The sequence below is a fragment of the Kryptolebias marmoratus genome, linkage group LG20 (genome assembly GCF_001649575.2).
Source record: "Kryptolebias marmoratus isolate JLee-2015 linkage group LG20, ASM164957v2, whole genome shotgun sequence".
Taxonomy (NCBI): domain Eukaryota; kingdom Metazoa; phylum Chordata; class Actinopteri; order Cyprinodontiformes; family Rivulidae; genus Kryptolebias; species Kryptolebias marmoratus.
In genome coordinates this window covers 23,274,450-23,282,316 of record NC_051449.1, presented here as the reverse complement: position 1 = coordinate 23,282,316, position 7,867 = coordinate 23,274,450, and positions in this window count along the sequence as shown.

The window sequence follows — 7,867 nt, the reverse complement described above, 5'->3', positions numbered from 1 at the left end:
AAAAGGTTTAATCCTCGAAACATGAAAAGAAGGATGTACTCTGAGAGCTGGAGGAAGCCTGAGTCTGACTGCCACAGGGTTTAGGATCTTAGTGATGGGGAAAGGTCCCACAAAGCGAGGGGCTAACTTGCGACTCTCCACTCTGATGGGCACATCCTTGGATGACAGCCACACCCTCTGGCCAACCAGGTATCTAGGTGCCGGGATCCGATGACGATTGGCATTCCGGGCATAAACTGCTGTGGCCTTGCATAGAGCGGCCCGGGCCTTTCTCCAGACCCTCATGCAACGGCGAGCTGCAACGTGGGCTGCAGGTACTTGAATGGATCTGTCCTGCACAGAGAGGATATGGGGCTGATAACCATAAACAATATGAAAAGGAGACAGACCTGTGGCGGTGGATGGGAGTCCATTAATAGCATATTCAATCCATGGAAGCTCCAGAGACTAACGGTTGGGCATGTCCATACATAGACAACGAAGCTTGGTTTTGACCTCCTGATTCAGTCTCTCAGTCTGTCCATCGGTCTGAGGATGGAAACCTGAAGAGAGACTGACGTCAATGTCCAACAATGAGCAAAACTCACCTCAGAAACGTGAGACAAATTGGGGGCCCCGGTCTGACACAATGTTGCGTGGAACCCCATGAAGCCTGAATACCTCTATGGCCATCACATGAGCAGGTTCCGGTGCCGAGGGTAACTTCTGGAGGGGTACTAGATACTAGATGTACCATTTTAGAGAACCTGTCAACAATGGTTAAGAGCACAGTGTTACCTCTGGAGGGAGGAAGACCGGTGATAAAATCCATGGAAACATGGGACCAAGGTCGGTGAGGAATGGGCAGTGGCCTGAGGAGCCCAGCAGGAGGCCGACGGGAAGGTTTAACTCGGGAGCAGGTAACGCATGCCTTCACAAACTCTTGGGTGTCCTTTCTCCACGAGGGCCACCAGAAACCAGCTTGAACCACCGCCAGCGTCTTCGAAATCCCTGGGTGACAGTAGAGCTTGGAGCAATGGCAGAACTGAAGAACCTCTGAAACCATATTATCGGGAACAAAAAGTACATTCTGGGGACACTGAACAGGAGGAGGCTGTCCCTGAAGACTCCTCCTGAGTCGAGCCTCTATTCGAGTCATGGCCAACCGGGTCTTGGTTGGGAGGATGAAGTCTTGCACCTCAGCCACAGGAAGGTGCCGGGACGGCTGAAACTGCCTTGACAGAGCATCAGGCTTGAGGTTCTTACTACCTGGATGATAGGCCAGAGAGAAGTCAAACCGACTAAAAAAAGAGCCCACCTGGCTTGGCGTGGATTTAGCCTCTTGGCAGTCTTCAAATATTCCAGGTTCTTATGATCAGTCCAGACCGTACACTGGTGCGCAGCGCCCTCCAGCCAGTGCTTCCACTCCTCCAAAGCCAATTTAATGGCCAACAGTTCTCGGTCTCCAACATCATGATTTCTTTCTGAAACAGACAGCTTGCGGGAAAAGAAGGCACATGGGTGAAGTTTGGCATCATCAGAGGAACGTTGTGACAACACTGCTCCAACCCCCGACTCTGAAGCATCCACCTCCACCACAAACGGACTAGAGGGGTTGGGGAAACGCAAAATTGGAGTGGAAGTAAATAGTCTCTTAAGTCTATTGAACGCTTGTCTAGCCTTTTACGTCCATAGAAAAGGGACCTTCACGGAGGTAAGTTCATGGAGGGGAGCGGCCACTGAGCTGTATCCCTTAATGAAGCGGCGATAAAAGTTAGAGAACCCCAGAAAACACTGGAGCTCCTTAACGTTGGACGGTTCAGGCCAGTCTAGAACAGCCTTTACCTTGGACGGGTCCATTTCAATCTGACCATGGGTTATGACGAATCCTAGGAATGACACAGAACTCTGATGGAAGGCACACTTCTCTGCTTTGACAAAGAGCTTGTTATGAAGTAACCGGGATAGGACCTCCCGAACCTGGCTGACGTGAGTGCGCAAATCTCTGGAGAAGATCAAGATGTCATCCAGATAAACAAAGACACATCTATTGAGCAAGTCCCTTAAAACGTCATTAACCAGGGCCTGGAAAACGGCTGGGGCATTGGTGAGGCCAAATGGCATCACTAAGTACTCGTAATGTCCAGATGGGGTGTTAAAAGCAGTCTTCCACTCATCCCCCTTTCTAATGCGGACCAGATGATAAGCATTTCTTAGGTCCAGCTTGGTAAAAACTGTGCAGTCCTGAAGGAGCTCGAAGGCTGAGGTCATGAGGGGAAGAGGGTACCTATTCTTAATAGTAATCTCATTAAGCCCTCGATAGTCAATGCATGGTCTAAGGGAACCATCCTTCTTGCTAACGAAAAAAAATCCCGCACCAGCCGGTGAGGAAGATTCACGGATGATTCCGGTCTTTAAAGAGTCAGAAATATATTCCTCCATAGCCACCCTTTCAGGACCAGAAATCGAAAATAGTCGTCCTCTAGGAGGACAAGTTCCAGGAAGCAAATCAATAGCGCAATCATAGGGCCTATGGGGAGGTAACGACTTGGAACTAGACTTGCTGAATACATCTCCGAGGTCATGGTATTCTATGGGAACCAGAGAAAGATCTGGCACGCTAAAATTGGTTCCTGGGTCGGGCGTGACAGGGGAGTAAGAACCAAGACAGGTCAGGTTGCAATGGGGCCCCCAGGAAATAATCTCACCAGTCTCCCAGTTGACCTCTGGCTTGTGCTTGATGAGCCAAGGACGACCCAGGATGACAGGAATCTCAGGAGATCTGGTGAGTAGAAAAGAAAGCTTTTCGTGATGGTTACCTGCCAATAACACAGACACAGGTCTAGAGCGCAAAGTAACCACATCAATCACCCGACCGTCAACAGCGGAGACCTCACGTGGCGTGTCCAGAGTCTCAAGCTCCAGGTGGAGCTGCCGAGCGAGGCTCTCATCCAGAAACTCTGCGTCCGTCCCTGAGTCAATGAAAACAGGAATCTCTTTACCTTCAGGAGAACCCGGAAACTGGATGGTGCCACACTTGTGGGAAGGGTTACGGGGTCTGAAGATCAGGCTCAGTAAGTACCTTCCCAGCCTTACTGAGCCTGTTCTTTTGCCAGACAGTTCTTGACTTGATGGTTGCTCTCTCCACAGTAGAAACACAACTGGCGTCTGAACCTCCTCTCCCGTTCCTCCACAGAGAACTTGGTCCTACCCAGTTGCATGGGTTCCTCGGGACAGGTACTAACTGGTTTGGGGGGCATCGGGGTGTTGACCGTGCCACTGGGAGGAAACAGGCCACGTCTAGACGGACAGACGGCTGACCTCTCCTAACGGCGTTCCCGTAACCGAAGGTCAATTCGAGTGGCCAGTCCAAGGCCCTGAGGGATTTGGGGGGGGTCACGAGCAGCAACCTCATCCTTTATGTCATCCGAAAGACCTTCATAAAAGACATCAAACAGGGCTTCCTCGTTCCATAAACAATCCGCCTTCTGAGCATGGAAGTCAATAATGTATTTCGTGACAGGACGGGATCCCTGTCTAAGGGAGAACAATCTACGTGTGGCCTCTCTCTCAGGGTGAACAGGATCAAACACCCTCTTCAACTCGTTAGAGAAATCAAAAAATGAGTCACAATAGTCCAGGTAGTTCTCCCACGCAGAGGTTCCCCACGACCTTGCTTTGCCTGAGAGCAAGGAAATAACAAACGCTACCTTTGAGCGCTCGGACGGAAAGGCAGAGGGCTGGAGCTCAAAATGCAGTGAGCACTGTGTCAAAAAAGGACGGCACTGACCGGAGTCCCCGCTGAAGCGTTCGGGGGAGGGAATCTTGTGCTCGTGGCCAGCGACCGGCGAGGGCGGAGATGGGTGGGAACCGGAAGTGAGTCGGCAGACGTAGCTTGAGGCTGAGCGGCAGCAAGGGAGATGAGACCCCGCAGTATCTCCTGAACACTCCGTTCAAGACCCGTGATTGAGCCTTCCACCTTCTGGCACCAATCTGGGTCTGGCTGGGGATTCATACTGGCGAGATTGTACTGTCAGGTGACGAGAGTCTGTCAGAGCCAAAAGAGAAGATGGACACGAAGAAGGAGTACCAAATGAGTTTATTTAGGAGCAGCCGATCGCCAGGAGGAAAGATGGCAGACGAAGGGAGGCTGTGGCCCAGCAACAGGTAAGCGCTTAAGTTGGACTCACTGGGCTGACGAGAGGCGGAGTCAGGGTCAGGCTTGGTTCGGCAGCAGGCTGGCACTAGCGTCTGGTCCGAATCGACAGGCGAGGGGTGGTGGCTGGGTCAGGCTTGGTTCGGCAACGGGCTGGCTCTAGTGTCTTGGTCCGAGTCAACAGGCGAGGGGTGGTGGTCCGGATCAGGCTAGGTTCGGCAACGGCAGGTCGTAAAACTAAATCCAAGGCAGAGGACGAGAGACAAGATCAAAAACACAGGCAAGGTTCGGCAACAGGAAAAACTCGTGGAACTTGGTACGGGCTTGAAAGCTGTAGCAGGAGCGGCAGACAATCTTGCACTGCACAGGAGTGACGCCAAGGCATAAATAGGAGCCAGTGCAGGTGGAAGAAGTGACTGTTAATGAGAGATTGACAAATATGGGCAGGACCAGACAAGGCATGAGCATGGATCATGACAACTTTCTACTTTTACTCCACTAAATTTTACAGCAAGTATCTGTACTTTCTACTTTACTACATTTCTACAAAACTGTTGCGTTACTCGTTACATCCAAGTCGCATTTCGGTATTTTGATTTGTTCGTTAGTTTGAAAGTATCCAATGGCGAGAGAGGAATCAGTCCACTGAACCAATGCAAAGCGAGAAAGAACCATTAGGCCCTCCCTCAAGAAGAGCAAGGCAGTGCAGCACCTGCAGAATCCCTAACACCCGGAATGGAGTCCAGTGATAGACAACCAGAAGACCTGCGCCACCCATGGCCTTATTTAAAAGATTTATTTGAAATAACCGGGTCAAGTTTACCTTAAAGTGGCCAACTCTCTGCTATTCCTGTATCGATTTGATACAGTAGAGGCTTCTGCACTTCCCATATCTGTGCCTTCTGTCACTTTTTTCAGCAGTTAAAACTGTTTAATCCGTTGTTAACACGTCGTAAACTGCTTTTCCGAGCCGCCTTTAAATGCAGCATGAGCGCTAAGACGTTAGCTGGGTTTACAAATGTGGGGCAGTGAAGTACACTTGCTGCTGTGCAGAGCTGCTCAGGTGTATATTAGAATAATGGAAGCAAACCAGCAAAACGCAAACTTTGCACAGTTTTTTCCCCAAACTAACCGACTGAGTTGAGTAAAACTGTTGGATACAGCTAATGTTAGCTAAAAGATGGCTATACCAGTACAGCACCTTGAGCTTGTTACGAAGTAGCCTGTAGGCTACTGGTGTTGTTGTTTATGTTCAAAAGTGGGTAGTACTTGTTACATTTACTTGAGTAACCACCCCTGTTAAACTCGTCTGGAGCCGTTGTTTTTTTATCGGTCTGTAATCTAATCAGAAATGTCATGTTTTCATTAGCTGTAAGCAACAAATCACCAGCATTGTTCATTAAAATGGTACATTACTGATGTATTAAAATTAAATACGATAGGTACACTTAAGGACTTTTTTACTTTTACTTAAGTACAAATGTTAATGTGGTACTTTTACGTTTACTTGAGTACATTTTTGCCTGTGTATTTGTACTTTTACTTAAGTACATTGTTTTAATACTTTCTCCACCACTGGTGATTGGTGGCTTTTAGAGGGAGAGCATTACAACGGACAAAAGCATATCTCACTGCAAATCCCATAGAACATCTCTGATTTGATAGCTTTAGTTCGACTGTAAAGTTTTTGATCATCTCTTACGTGAAGAAGTTACTCAGCAACTTTAGATTTTAAGATTTGGAACCAACTTTTTTTCATTGATTTTGATATCCTGGGTGGAACAAAAAGGTACTAAAAAGTTAATTTAATAATTTTGTATTGGATCACCTAAAAGAACAGTTGGCATTCCGATATGAGCCAAAATCATCAAAGATTTGCTAAGTCTAATTCGATTAGCCAATCACATAAAAGAAAGAAGCAAAGAAAAGAGCTATAAATCTGTTGGTCAAATCTTCTGTCCTTTAGTGGCATTCAAAGTGCTTTACATCATAAAAACATCAGTAGAATTACATTACAATCATCCAAAAAAAAATCATAAAAATCATCGAGCAGATACACTTGATAATCATAAGGAGATGGTCAATATGTAATAAGATATTTTTTTCAGAGCAGCTTTTTACCTGAATTTGTTTGCAGACTACTAATCAAGGCAGCTCTAAACAGGTGAGTTTTCAGCCTTGATTTAAAGGAATTTAGTGTTTCGGCTGTTTTGCAGTTTTCCGGGGGTTTGTTCCAGATTGATGGTGCATAGAACCTGAAAGCTGCTTTTCCATGTTTGGTTCTGGTTCTGGGGATACAAAGTAGACTAGAACCAGAAGACCTGAGTATTCTGGAGGGTTGATACGACAATAGTAAGTCTTTAATGTATTGTGGTGCTAGACCGTTCATTGATTTATAAACTCATAGAAGTATTTTAAAGTCTATTCTCTGAGCTGTAGGGAGCCAGGGAACCTTAAAACCAGGGTGATGTGCTTTATTTTTCTGGTCTTAGTGAGAACACGAGCAGCAGCATTTTGGATCAGCTGATTCATTATTTGGCAAACCAGTGAAGACACCGTTGCAGTAATCGAGATGACTAAAGATGAATGTGTGCATAATTTTTTCTTGGTCTTGTTGTGACATTAGTCCTTTAATTCTGGAGATGTTCTTCAGGTGGTAGAAAGCCGACTTTGTAACTGTTTTTATGTGTCCCTTAAGGTTCAGGTCTGAGTCCATTCCTACACCCAGGTTTCGGGCCTGATCACTAGTTTTTAGCTGTAATACCTGAAGCTGCGCGCTGACTCTTGATCTTTCCTCTTTAGGTCCAAAGATAATAATTTCAGTCTTGTTTCTGTAAAATGATGCTATTTAATTCAGCATGCATTCAGATATGCTTTGTTTTGTTACATGTAGTGATCCAACATGCAGCCTGTGCCACAAAAAGCACAGTTCAGTAAAGCATCTCAATTTTTAAGAGTTCTCTTTTGTTATTCATTGGCCTTGACGTGTGTTGGTGCCTTGTTTGCACTTTTTCATTTATGTTAATTTAATTTATTTGTAAATGTGACTTAAATTGGGATTCAAATTAGGTACAAACAATTTGTATTTATTTTAATTGTATTTTTATTTTAAAAAGTATTTCAAAAGTGCCTTTTTGTAAAACTGTGGTTGTGTAAATATTTGGCACAAATATCTTACAATATTACATAATAAATAGCCATATTTTCAACTTTCTTGTTAACTTTAATCTTTTTTTTTTTTACTAAATCACGGTCGGCCAGCGAACAGCCAGCGAACAGCCAGCAAACGGCCACCTACCACCTGGCTTAGCCTCTTTTCTGGGGGAAACCCTGCATGCAGTTGTCCTTGTTAATCACAAAGAAGAAAGTGAGTTTTTGTCCCTCCATTCACCTCTGATCTTTGGGTTTCCTAGGTCGGTAAAACACAATCCCACTATAAATTGGACTAACAAAAGATAACTGGAGTTCATTCTGTCTGGCCAGCTGTTTATGCTCCGCCATCTAAACCCATCCCCCTGTGCTCCTTGTGAACAATCTGATACCTCCAATGTACCTGCCACGCATCTTCTGTCTGTTTTAATAAAGACAAGCCCCCACCCGCCTCATCTCCCATCGACCCTTGGCTTGGGTTTCCTGAGCTCCCCCCATGCTGTGCCATTGAATATGGAATCGTAAATATTTATGCAGACACTGATTTTAAATTACATATTTATGTTTAATTGGTATTACTCT